The sequence below is a fragment of the Narcine bancroftii genome, chromosome 5 (genome assembly GCF_036971445.1).
Source record: "Narcine bancroftii isolate sNarBan1 chromosome 5, sNarBan1.hap1, whole genome shotgun sequence".
Lineage (NCBI taxonomy): Eukaryota > Metazoa > Chordata > Chondrichthyes > Torpediniformes > Narcinidae > Narcine > Narcine bancroftii.
In genome coordinates, this window is record NC_091473.1 from 124920330 (window position 1) to 124934133 (window position 13804).

The following is a 13804-nucleotide window of genomic DNA, read 5'->3' on the forward strand; positions in this document are numbered from 1 at the left end:
ATTACCAGGACAAGAGAGGACAGGGAAGTTTTTTAAAAACTTACAGAAGGCATGTAAGCAGGATATTAGGAAGAAAAAGATGAACTTTGAAAGGAAGTGAGCAAATAATATTAAAAAATGACACCAAAAGCTTTCTTTTCACTATATTCAAAGTAAGAAAAGAAAATAAGGTGTGAGAGTAGATGTTAGACTGATTGAAAATTACCTTAGAGAAATTATAATGGGGGACAAGAGTATGACAGATGATCTGAATGAGTATTTTGCATCATTCTTCATGGTGGAAGATATTGGCAGCACACTTGACTTTCAAGGGTGTCACGGAAGAGAGGAGAAGGCAGTCATGATCACCCGAGGTGGTTAGGAAGATGAATGGTCTAAAGGTGGATAAGTCTGCCAGACTGGATGGAAGGCACCCTCTGGTTCTGTAGGAGGTAGCTGTAGAGATGGTGAAGGCATTGGTAATGATCTTCTAGGAATCAGTGGATTCTGGCATAGTTCCAGGGACTGGAGGATCCGCTGTTTCAGATGGGAGGGAGGCAGCTGAAAGGAAATTATAGACCTGTTAACCTAACATTGGTAGTTAGAATATTGTTGAAGTTGATTGTCAATTATGGAATATCTGGAGGTGTATGACAAGATAGACCAAAGTCAGCAATTGTTTCCTTTGTGGAATACCTGACAAACCTATGGCAAATTTTTTGAGGAACCCACAAGCAGCCTAGACAAAGGAGAAGTAGTGAATGTTGTATATTTGGATTTCCAAATGGCTTTTGACAAGGTGCATCACAAGAGGCTGCTTAACATGATAAGAGCCCATGGGACTATAAGAAATATACTAGCATGGGTAGACCATTGGCTGAGCTGCAGGATACATAGTGTGAATAAAAAAAACTATTCTGATTGGCTACCGGTTACCAGTTGTGGTCATGGTTCGGGCCACATTTTACATTGTACGTTATTGATTGCAGAATAAATGGCTTTGTGGCTAAGTTTGCAGATGATTCAAGGACAGGTGATGAGGAAATGGAAAGGATGCAGAGAGACTGGATGGCTGGCAGACACAGTAGCTGAAAAGCCTATTTCTCAGCTCTATGACTATAACTATAGGGCAGTAAGAAAGAAATATGAAAAATTATTGGACCACTAACAGCTGGAAAAAAAAGAATATTTTCTCAGGGTCAGACATTTTCCCAAGGTATTGCTTGACACACCAAAGCAATAACAGTATGAAAACATTGCAAGTATTTTCAATAATTATGTTAAGGTCATCTTGCTACAATACAAAAGTTTAAACAAACATAAGAAAAAGAGAAAATGTTAGCAATATAGATTCATTTTAAAATATTCTACAGCTTATTTGATTTAATATTTACAAGGTACTATTTTAGCTTGCAGTCTATTGTTCATTATTATTCAATTTGAGTAAGTTTTCTTCTCCTTCTTCAATATTTTATTAACATTAAAATTGCACGTCGGACAATACAGAGTACATAAGGTTTTATGTTTGAAGTCAAAAAGATACATTACACATAAAACGTATAATTTCATCCAAGGTACCCCATATTCTCAATCAAACATTGTATTAATGTGCTCACTTCAGCACCACATTTACTAAAATTGGAACAATACAGAGAAGTTAGCATGGATGACACGCAAATTCGTGAAGCGTTCCCTATTTAAAAAAAAACATTGTATTGATATTTTATTACTTAGTTATTTTTAAAAGGAAGATCTAAACCTACTACCACAAAAGAAGTTCTCAAGTCACTTGTAATTAAAAATCTGTGGCCACTGGAATTGCAGTGGACACAATGAAATAACCACACAAGGCATTTCTAGATTGAATCAAATGGATTTTCTCTTCAGCATCCATGCAAACTTTTAAAAGCCAGAAAGAATCATGTGCTCGACATGCGCTGACACCATCACGCACTGACATCACATGGCCAGTTCAGTGCCTCCTGGAAGTTGTAGTACTGCCATAGTGCTGCTAAACAGCTCCCCCACATCCCCCCACCACCCACCACCAGAACCAGCAGAAAGGTTTGTCTTTTAGATTGTCAACCTCTGCAATGGCTGCTGCAGTGGAGAAGATTTGTCCACATGAGCTGGTTTAAGTCTGTCATAGTGAAAGATTGTGGCTTCTCTCTAATGTCCAAAATACAAGTTGATCTAGTTTTTCTGAGAATCCTATAAGATTCTTCATAGGACGTCTGTAAAGGTTGACCAAGTGTTCCCTTTTGAATGAAGAGACATTAACAGTTTTTGAGATCTTCAGGCACAAAGCAAGAGTGTTCTCATGGTGGCATAGAGGTAAAATTTTTATACAGTCTCCCTTTGCCTGCTCAACAGTTCCTTAGGATCATCGCTGGAGTTGGAATGGTAGGGGACGAACTCCCCTGTAACTATCAACGATGTGCCGCACATAAGTTTGGCAGATGAAACTTGGATGTTCTTCTTTGGAGTTGTTCTAATGCCCAGTAATACCCAGGGCAACTCATCAGCCCAGTTCGGGCCCTCTAACCGAGCCATCAAACCTGACTTGAGATGTCAATGAAATATTACCACCATTCCATTTACCTGGGGATGATAGGCATTCGTATAATGAATTGTTGTACTGAGCAAACGAGACAAGACCGTCTACAGTGAGTAAGTAAATTGTGGGCATCTATCTGAAGTAACATGAGCCAATAAACCAAAAAGGAACTGAGGAATGCCCGAGCACAAGTGTCTGTAGTAGCATTTACCATAGGCATGGCCTCAGGCTACTGAGTAAACCTGTCCATTACTGTAAAAGATAATGGAATCCTCTTGAAACAGAAAGTGGACCAATGATGTCCACGTGGACATGAGCAAAATGACGAGTAATTGCTGGGAAGAACTGCAGTGGTGCCTTAGTATGCCGCTGAATTTTTGCCTTTTGGCAGGCAATGCAGGACTTTGCCATTTGTGTAACGTCTTTTTGTAAGACCGTGCCACACAAACCTGTCAGAAACCATACGAATGTTCAATTTAATCGATGGATGTGGGAGACCATGCACAGAGTCGAATACTCGATGTTTCCATGATGCTGGGGCTACTGGGTATGGGAGTTCTGTTGATGTATCACAGAGGAGTACTTTACATTAACTCCAAACTGGACATCTTTCAATTGCAGGTTTGTGATTGCAGTCCAATAAACATTCACCTCATGGTTGTGTTCTTGGGCTGCAGCCAAAGCTGTGCAATCAATACCTTAAAAAGGATCTACAGATGAAACCTTGAGTGGAGCAAAGTGGGAAAGTACATCAGCTACTACAATTTCTTTTCCGAAATATTTAGTATTTTTGTGGAGAATTCTGAAATGAATGATAATTTCCATTGATGTCTAGATGACCAGAGCTCTGCAATCTTTCAAAAATGCAAATGTTAAGGAGTTGTGGTCAGTGTACATAGTAAAATTTCTGCCCGCCAAAAAATTACGGAAGTGTCAAATAGACAAGTAAATGGCCAAAAGCTCCTTATCAAAGTACTGTATTTCTTCTCTGCTTCATGAAGATGGTTGCTGAAGAACGCTAACAGTTTCCCTTGCCTGTTGACATATTGATGAAGTGCATCTCCTACAGCCATACTGGAAGCATCTGTAGAAATGGCAGTGGCTACATTTAAAACTGGGTAGCTGAGCATAGTCAGCAAATCTTTAATCTTCAAGAAGGCATTGTTTCCCACTTCAGTTGAATGGATGATTCTAGCATTTCTGGACTATAAATCAAAAAAAGGCTTCATGATATGAGCTGCTCCCGGAAGAAACCTGTAGTAAAAATTTACCATTCACAAGAATTCCTGCAGGCTTTTAACCATAGCAGGTCTTGAGTATTTGGTAATGGCCTCAATTTTGGATGGCAGTGGTGTCCCGCCTTCCTGTCTAATCCTCTGCCCCAAGAAATCAATCATTTCTTGTCCAAAAACACATTTATCCAGATCGATGATCAGTCCAAACTTTTGAAGATGAATAAAAGTGTGTGAAGATGTTCCAAATGTTCTTCCTTATTCCCACTGGCCACTAAAATGCCATTGACGTAAATGAAGACATTGGTCATACCACGTTCTAAAGCATCCATCATCCACTGAAATGATTGAGCAGCATTCTTTAATCCGATTGGCATTCGTAAAAATTCGAACAATCCAAGCGGTAATTATTGCTGTTTTTGGAATGTCCTCAGGCTCTACTGGTACTTGGTGATAGCCACTCACCAAGTCTATTTTGGAGAAGATCTTTGCTCCATGTAATTTAGCCTAGAAATCCTGAATATGAGGTATTGGATAACGATCTGGGATGGTGGTGTCATTAAGCCACCTGTAATCTCCACAAGGTCTCCAACCTCCATTGTGTTTCGGGACCATATGTAATGGAGATGCCCAGGGACTGTCAGACCTACAAATTATGCCTAATTCCTTCATCTTGGCAAATGCTTCCTTTGCTAAGGAACTTATGAACCCATCTCCATCAGAAATTTTTGCTGGGACAACTGGTCCCATACATACGCTAGGCTTGCAGGTTTCTCACCAACTGCTGCAGCCCTTACTGGTGGTTGGCCTGGCCATTTCCCACAAGCGAGCAGGGTGGAAGGCACTTGCGGGCATTTACTCCCTAAAGCCTGTGGTAATAACACCAAGATGAGGTGTCCACAGGCCGCCTGCTTGTCTTGGAGCATTGCCTGCTTGTAGGGAGTGATGTGCTAAGAGCACCAGAGTGTAACATGGGGTTAATTTTGGAGGGGGTGGTTGTGCAGACTTGTTTTTCCTCGCTGTGCTTTTTAGCCAGCCATAGAATGTCTGCCTCAGCCGCTACAGCCCTTGGGTCTTCAAATGAACTCATGGATAACAGAGCCTAATATCATCTGGCATTCTCTCTAAAAAGAGCTGCTCAAATAACATATCGGGCCTTTTGCCAGCTGCCAGGAACAACATTTCATCCATTAATACTGAAGGGGTGCAGTCTCCCAACCCATCAAAATGTAATAGTTTGGCTGCCCTTTCCCTACGGGACATGCCATATACACACAATAAAAGTGCTTTTAAAGCATCATACTTGCTGGTAGGAAGTTGCCGACCTTCTTAGTAACGGCCTGGTCCAGGGCACTAATAATGAGCGGTGTCCAATTCGACTTCGTAAAGGTGAAATTGTGCTTCAGTCTGTTGGAACCACAGTTGAGGCTCAACTGTCCATAAAGGTGGTAGCTTCACAGCATCGGCTGCAGAGACAATGTCTGTCCAAAAATATGTTTTTGGACTCATCGGGGTCACCATTTGTGGCCACTGGAATCACAGGGCGTTTCTAGAGTGAATTAAACGGATTTTCTCTTCATCACCTGTGCAACCTTTTAAAATCCAGGCGTCATCATGTACTGACGTCACACCATTATAAATCGATCCCAGTCCTTCAGCCAATCAGTCGCGAGTACATTATCTTAACCATTGTACTGCATTACAATGTAATATTTTCATTTAGTGCCCAAATGGCTGTTTAATTGTGTTACAAGAAATCTGCATGTGTTAAATCACTCAACAGGGTTAAAATACAAGAACAGAAATATAACAATTTCTGTTGCATTCTATTCTAATCTCACAATGTGACTTCCTCAGAACAAGATATATTTTTAAGACCAGCTTCATAAAATTAATGCAAAAAAGCACTTTTTTTTTTGTTTCCTTTCTTGTGCTTTTTCTTCGACTTTTTAAATTCCTTTTTGAAATTCATGGGTTCACACTTAAGCCAGGTATTTCCCTGATGATTAGGGAACTGGTTGCTTTTGTTGAAATTTATTGTCCCCACAGTAAAAGTTTTTAAAAATTGGAGAAGAGGACCAATTTGCCTCCTTGTTTCCCCTACTTTCCACTTGACTTTCATGTGATGGCGCTAACCATTTAGGAACCTGAAGAGTGTTTTTAGCTGGAAAGAGCATGTTCTAATTTGGAATTTCCAAATGCTGTTGTCATGGTGCCAAGAAAAGGAGCCAACCACTTCCCGCTGCCCAGCAGTTAGGTTCTTAGACGCAATTAGCAAATAATGATGTAAAGCATTAGATTTAACCTTTAAACCACTGCGACTTCTTTTTCCCCATGAATCATCAATGAATACATGCAACATTTTTGAAATACAGTTTTTCTTATAAAAACATTTAGCATTTGTTGCAGCTTTACAAACAGATTAGCTATTTGCTGCAAAGTAATTGGAAGGGAAGATTATCTACACCAGGACTTAAATCAATCACAAACATACTTACTCATATTTTTATCACACTGTATTTACTTCTTGGCTTCTTTGAAATAATTTTCAATGTTGTACTTTGATATCATTAAAAAAAAGGCTGGAATTTCATGCTTCCTTGCTAGTGCATTACCATGCATTCTACCTCTAAAATTCTTCAACTGAAGTCAACAGCAAAAAAGAATTCACAAGGATGTTATCGGGATTGGCAGCCTTGAGTTATAAGGAGAGAACAGGGCAGCATGGTTGGCGTAGCGGTTAGCGCAATGCCTTTACAGCCCCAGCGATCGAGACCAGGGATCAAATCCTGTACTGACTCTAGGCAGCTTGCACATTGTCCCCGTGATTGCATGGGCTTTCCCTGGGGTCTCTGGTTTCCTCCCACCATCCGAAACGTACCAAGGATGTAGGTTAATTAGGTGTAATTGGGCTGCACAGACTTGAGGGCTGAAATGCCCTGTTACCATGCTGTATGTCTAACTTTAATTTTTAAAAAAAGATGGGTAGGCTGGGACATTTTTCCTGGAGCATAGGAGGGTGAGGGGTGGCCTTATAGAGGTGCATGAAATTATGAGAGGCATGATGGTTTAAGGCACACATGTCAAACTCTGGCCCGCGGGCCAAATTTGGCACGCGATATAATTATATTTGGCCCGCAAGATCATTTCAAAAATGTATTAGAGGTGGCCTGCAGGCCGCCGCGCCAGTATAGCGCATGCACAGTAATACAACAAATCCCAGAATGCATTGGTGTCAGCCCTCTAATCGCCCCCACCTCCTCTGTTTACGTTGCAGGGTCTCACCGTGGACTCTGGTTTTGGGGCCTGGCCGGTGTCAGGGGAAGCCAAGGCCGCTTCCTAGCACCTGGAACCGGAGGCCTCGGGCCTGACCTCACCAGGACCATTGCCCACTCCCCCTCCCTGCCGCAGGCCGACCCTCGACTCACGGTGACGGGGCCGCTGATCCGCCGAGATGCTGCCCTGCAGCGAGAGCCGATGCCCCCGCACTGTCGTTGTCCAACCCGATCGCCCGCAAACCCCCGCCCTCCCGCACACAGGCCTGAGTAAGTATTATGAACTTTAATCTCAGGATAAAACGATCTTCCAATAGTTTCATGTCACAGTGATAAATATATTCCTGGTTAAAAATGGTCCTGCACCTGGATACAAGCTCATTAGGCATAAAACTTGAAAAGTGTGTAAATCAAAGGATATCTGTTCCAATGGAAAAAGGGCATGGCAAATAACCCTGCTAGAGTTCATGCCCATTTGATTGTTTCAGGAATCATGTTATTCTCCCACATTCTCAATAGCCCTCAGATTTTACCATTCGACAGCACACTAGCAACATTTGACAAATCCTCTATAGAGAAATATTATTGATTGAATATTTTAATTCTCATTTGTTAATGCTTCTGGAAAGAGTTTATCCAAAACTATTATTAAACATTTATTTTAATAAGAAAAAGTTTAACATATGTTGAAAGAAGATAAAACATGCAGATATTGTTGAAAATTTTCAATGAATATTTAGTTCGGCCCTCGACTTAGTCCAAGTTTTTAATTTTGGCCCTCCGTGAATTTGAGTTTGACACCCCTGATTTAAGGGAATAAAAGATTTAAAAAGAATATGAGCAACAAACTTTCAGAAATAGGAAGGTGGATGTATGGAATGTGCTGTAGAGGTGGGAATACTTGCAGCATGTTAAAGACATTTAGACATTAATAAGTAAGATTTAGAGGGATAATAGTCAAGCCCATGCAAATGAAACTAATTCAGATGAATGACTTGGTTGGCATGGATTAATTGGGCCAAAGGGCCTGTATCCATGCTGCATGCTCCATGGCACAGTAACTCCATGAACAATTCACTTAATGTCACCAAAACCAAGGAGATGATTGTTGACTTTAGGAAAGGAAAGCCAGAGGTTTACAGTCCAGTGATCATTGGGGGATCAGAGGTGACAAGGGTGAGCAAATTTAGGTTCTTGGGATATTTCCTGGACCCAACACACCAATGCCATTGTGAAGAAAGCATATCAGTGCCTCTACTTCATCAGAGTTTGCGGAGGTTTATATGACATCAGAATCCCTGGCAAATATCTACAGAGGTGTGGTGGAATGTGCGCCAACTGATTGCATCATGGTCTGGCATGGGAACACCAATACCCCTAAGCATAAAGCCCTTCAAAAGGTAGTAGACACAGCCCAGGACATCACAGGCAAAACCCTCCCCACTATTGAGTACATCTACAGGGAATGCTGCTGTCGGAGGGCAGCAGCAATGATCAAAGACTCACACCACCCAGTACACACTCTGTCCTCACTGCTACCATCAGGAATGAGGTCTAGGTGCCCCAAGACTCATACTACCAGGTTCAGGAACAGCTGCCACCCCTCCACCATCAGACTCCACAATGACAAACTCGGAGACTCATTTAAGGACTCTTACCTGTGCACTTTATTGATCTCTATATTGCAGTCAGTTTGTTTATATTTGTTAACTTTTTACAGTTCTTTTATTTATTTACATGTTTCCGCTGTGTACAGTTTATTTTTTGCACCACCAATTAGTGATCATTCTGCCGCACCCGCAGGAAAATAGAATCTCAGGGTTGTACATGATGTCATGTATGTACTCTGACAATAAATCTGAAATCTGAAATCTGAACAAGGACAAAGATTTTCATAAAATCTACTTTTGTTTCATTGTGTCTGCCAGTGAATCATTCTCCGGGACCAAGACAGTGGCAAAGTCCTGTGACCGAGCGTCAACGTTCTCGAATAATCATCCTCGGATGAAATGACATCTTTAATAATTTGCCTGCTCATAGAAACCCAGTTTTAGCTGAGCCCAGATAAATTGTAACTTTGGAAATGAATGTGGGAGCTCTTCTGACTGCAAGAGCTGTGGCTGTAACCATGAAGTTGGAGCAGAAATCATTAATTTTGCTTCTGCAGTGACTTGGGGATTACACTGTGGATATTTACAAGCTGTTTATTGAAATAAAGGCTTGGATTCCATAGGCTATACATTTCAGTTTTAAAATTTATATATGTTGCACACATCCTTAGAGCAATGGGATTAGTTTTTGGTCTGGGATATGAAACTTGAGCATTTCAATAATTTGAAGCCAAATGGGGTCTTACTGAATCATTAATATTGTCTTATGACAGCTGCTTCTTGGATTACTCAATAAAAACCAGGCTTCACAAATACCCATGGCTGAGATGTTCTCAGTAAATGAATAGGCACAATATATATGAGATTTCTGAGTGAGTAAGAAGGCAAGAAGCTGATTGTTATGAAGTTGAAGAAAATGATGTAAAATGAAAGAGGATAAGAAAAAGTTGAATAATGGGATAACTGTTATGATTAGCTTTAGAATAATTGGAGTGGGTGATAGTAGTAAAGTATTGATTGCATTTGGGTCAAAATGCATGATTACAAGTGGACATTGTGCAAATGATAATGATGATAAATGAGAGGTGTTTCCCCCCCCCAGGGAAGGGAACAGGGAATACTTTGGACTGATCTACCACTCTGTGACTTGTTCCTTCCTTTCACACCAACAAAGATTCATGTCCATTGCGACAGCTTCTAACTACTCTCAAACATATTGAGCAGAGATTCCCAGCCTGCACTACCTTGTCCCTTTCTCATTCTTTGTGCAATTTTCCAGCATTCCTTTCACATCTCCTTCATGTGATTGCAATTCCCTGGGTATTTTCCAATGTCCTTGGTTCAGTCTCTTAAATCTGAGGTGCCTGCAAGCTCACACCAAGACACAAGAGCAACTTGTCCGTGAACTACTCTTTGCAGACGATGCTGCTTTAGTTGCCCATTCAGAGCCAGCTGTCCAGCGCATGACGTCCTGTTTTGCGGAAACTGCCAAAATGTTTGGCCTGGAAGTCAGCCTGAACAAAACTGAGGTCCTCCATCAGCCAGCACCCCCCCACCTCCACATCTCCATCGGGCACACAGAACTCAAAACGGTCAATCAGTTTACCTACCTCGGCTGCACCATTTCATCTGATGCAAGGATCGACAATGAGATAGACAACAGACTCACCAAGGCAAATAGCGCCGTTGGAAAATGACACAAAAGTGTCTGGAAAAACAACCACCTGAAGAAAGACACAAAGATCAGCGTGTACAGAGCCGTTGTTATACCCACACTCCTGTTCGGCTCCAAATCATGGGTCCTCTACCGGCATCACCTACGGTTCCTAGAACGCTTCCATCAGCGCTGTCTGCGTTCCATCCTCAACATTCATTGGAGTGACTTCATCACCAACATCGAAGTACTCGAGCTGGCAGAGTCCGCAAGCATCGAATCCACGCTGCTGAAGACCCAAATGTGCTGGGTGGAGGACCATCGCCTTCCCAAGATCGTGTTATATGGCGAGCTCTCCACTGGCCACCGAGACAGAGGTGCACCAAAGAAGAGGTACAAGGACTGCTTAAAGAAATCTCTTTGTCCCTGCCACATTGACCACCACCAGTGGGCTGATATCGCCTCCAACCGTGCATCTTGGCGCCTCAAAGTTCGGTGGGCAGCAACCTCCTTTGAAGAAGACTCCAGAGCCCACCTCACTGACAAAAGACACCAAGCCAAAGAAAGAAAGAAGAAAGAAAGGGTTCAGATGGATTTTCTTCCCTTTCCCATGGTGCTGACCAGTCATTCTATTTGCGATACTGATTGACACAGAACTGCTCCAGCCTTATTCCGTATTACCTCTGCTGCCTTCTTGACATTTGAGAACCAGTTGCAAAGTAAAATCTGTGAGCCAGAATTCCCCATGGTTTCATAATTTAACTTTCCTGCTTTATTTTATGTTTTGTAACCTTGTTTTCTCATTCAATTGCTCTTCTGGACACTTTGTAGCTCTGTTCCAAACACTGACTTCATTAATGTCTCACATTAATGAAACCTGTTTTCCTCATCTTTCCTGCATTTATATTCTGCCACATCCCCACTCATTATAGAACTGTTGAATACAACTTAAGTCTTCCTATTGACAGCCTTTCAGATCCGACCTTTATGGTATTTGTCAGAGTTTATTTTATAAATCAGAGAATTCTCTTTTGAGATATCAGTGCTTCTAATAGGGTTATTAGAAGACACCCTTACTGTGATGACCTTGCTATTCTTATGACCATTTTGTCTTATATTTGAAAAATAACCACTTCTTCACATCTTGTGACTCAGGTTATATTTTATAGCCCAATTTATTAAAAGAGAAAGAAAATTCCCTTGAAGGCTAGCTATTTCACAATCACACTGAATCTATAAAAATAAAAAGCACAATTTTCTAGCATTCTTAAGAATGAACATTCAAGCCATGTAACCTATAACACAGTTGTACAGTGTGGATTAATTTGTGTTTTGGTGTTACTGGTAGACATCTCTATATCAGTGGGCTTGGACAAGGTGAAGGGTAACATTAAGCTGCCAAAATATATCTTTCTGCCTGAGAGCTGGAGTTGTCTGTCAACTCCTCCCACAGATTCTTTTATCGACCATCATTTGCTGTGAGAAGCTGCCATACATATCACTTCTCACAGGCGTCTGAACTGTCAACTCATACTGCAGATGAAATGGCGCATAGCTTGGGTCGTGCAATAGATCAACACAAATTTATTTATTCTACTCTTCAGTCACTTTATACTTTTTCTTTATTTTTGAATATTTTATTTTTGATTTTCAAAGACTCGTATAGATTCAGGCAACAACACATTTTCTTTCAACACTAATGTATAACATACTAAGTCCATTTTTCCCCTCCCTCCCCCTGCCATGCCCCAATACCAATGAGAATAAAGTTATATAACAATTACAGTACGGAAACATGCCATTAAGGCCCCTCTAGTCCGCAGCGATTTAAGTGAACTCCACTCGTCCCACCTACCTGCTCCCTCTCCATAACCCACCAGTCCGCTCACATCTATGTACTCATCCAACCCTCTCTTAAATGACAAAATTGACCCTGCTCTAACCACATCTTCTGGAAATTCATTCCACTCAGCCACCAATCACTGAGTGAAGAAACTCCCACTCATGTTACTTCTAAACTTTTGGCCCCTAAGCCTTAATTCCAAACTCATTCCAATCTCACCTACCCTCAAGGGGAAGAGCCTATTCACATCTACTCTGTCTATCCCCCTCATAATTTTATATACCTCTATCAAATCCCCCCTCAACCTTCTACACTCCAATGAATAAAGACCCAATCTAATCAATCTTTCTTTGTATTCTAGATACTGCAATCCAGGCAACATTTTAGTAAATCTTCTCTGCACCTTCTCAACCCTATAAAATTATACAAATACAAAAGAAAAACCTCAAAGTATCATTGAGGTCAATGGCCCTTGCAAAAAACTGAAGGAAAACTGACAAAAACAATCTCTCCCAGCAGGGAAACGATTAGGATCAAAGAAGTGGGACGTGGAGCAGCTCTTGTCTTTTTGACACCTACCCCTTTTTATATAAGTACCTGGGTTTTTTTTTCAGTTTTTATACTTTTTCTTTTTAAAATATTTTTATTGATTTTATACCAACAAAAAGGATATAATTCTATAAGATCATATGAGCAGTGACATAAACTAAATAAGATATTCTGTATGTTACGAGCCCAGAGGACCTATAAACCCAGCAGCAATAGATATTCATCATGACAAATGGTTACTTAAACAAAAGTTGCTTTTAATTATCTTTCAACATGAAAATAGAATCAAACTTTAACTTATCGCTATTGACTTAACTAACCTAATTCTAAGTGCATGTGTGTGTAAGTTCAGAAAAGTTCTTTGGTTCACAGTGCAATCTCACTTCTCAATCTTCACTGGTTGCAGGCAGTTCTTATACTGTGCACAGAATTTAACATTTTTAAAGTTCACCAGGCTTTGGTGCTTGAAAGGTAAATGGTTACCACTCAGGAAGGTTTTTGTCAGTTTTCAGAGAGAGATTTGTTGTTCCTTTTTAATCAGCCACTTCAATGTCTTGCTGATGAAACTTGCCCCGTCAGGGTTCTCCAGATGATAACCTCTTTCTTTCAGGTCACCACAGAGTGCTTTTTTGTTTCACTTATTCCAAGTGAAACATTGGACAGCCAGTCCTCTTGCATGAACCACAAGGGCTTCACCAGGCTGTCTTCCAAAAGGCTTTCCACAAGCTTGCCAGCTTGTCCTGTTCCAGTCCCAGCTGTTTCTGCTGGCTGTAACACTGTAGAATGATCTCCATGTCTTTCCCTCTCTCTCTGAGAGAAAGCTTGTTTGACTCTCTCTGCTTGTGAAACTACATGACCCTCTTAGATCAAGTTCCCTTCCTGACAATCTGTGGCTCCAACAAGATCTTTCTTCTGTTTCCTTTTGTAAACAACAATCCATTAGTGGTTTTCTTCAGCACTTTTCAAAGCTCTTGCAAAAGTTGTTGAGCCGATATTTCTAGCATGGTGCAGAGCTCCAGTATTTCAAATAAGATCTGTTTTTAAGAGTTTGTATGTAACCTACTCTAACAAACCTTTCCCAATTTATCTTCCTAAAACATTTCTA

General features: G+C 41.0%; 1 pseudogene; it reads left to right on the plus strand.

Annotated features, from left to right (window-relative positions):
• The first annotated feature begins 1587 nt into the window (after positions 1-1587).
• On the plus strand, positions 1588-1680 carry LOC138765606 (U6 spliceosomal RNA; annotated as a pseudogene).
• Positions 1681-13804: the final 12124 nt, after the last annotated feature.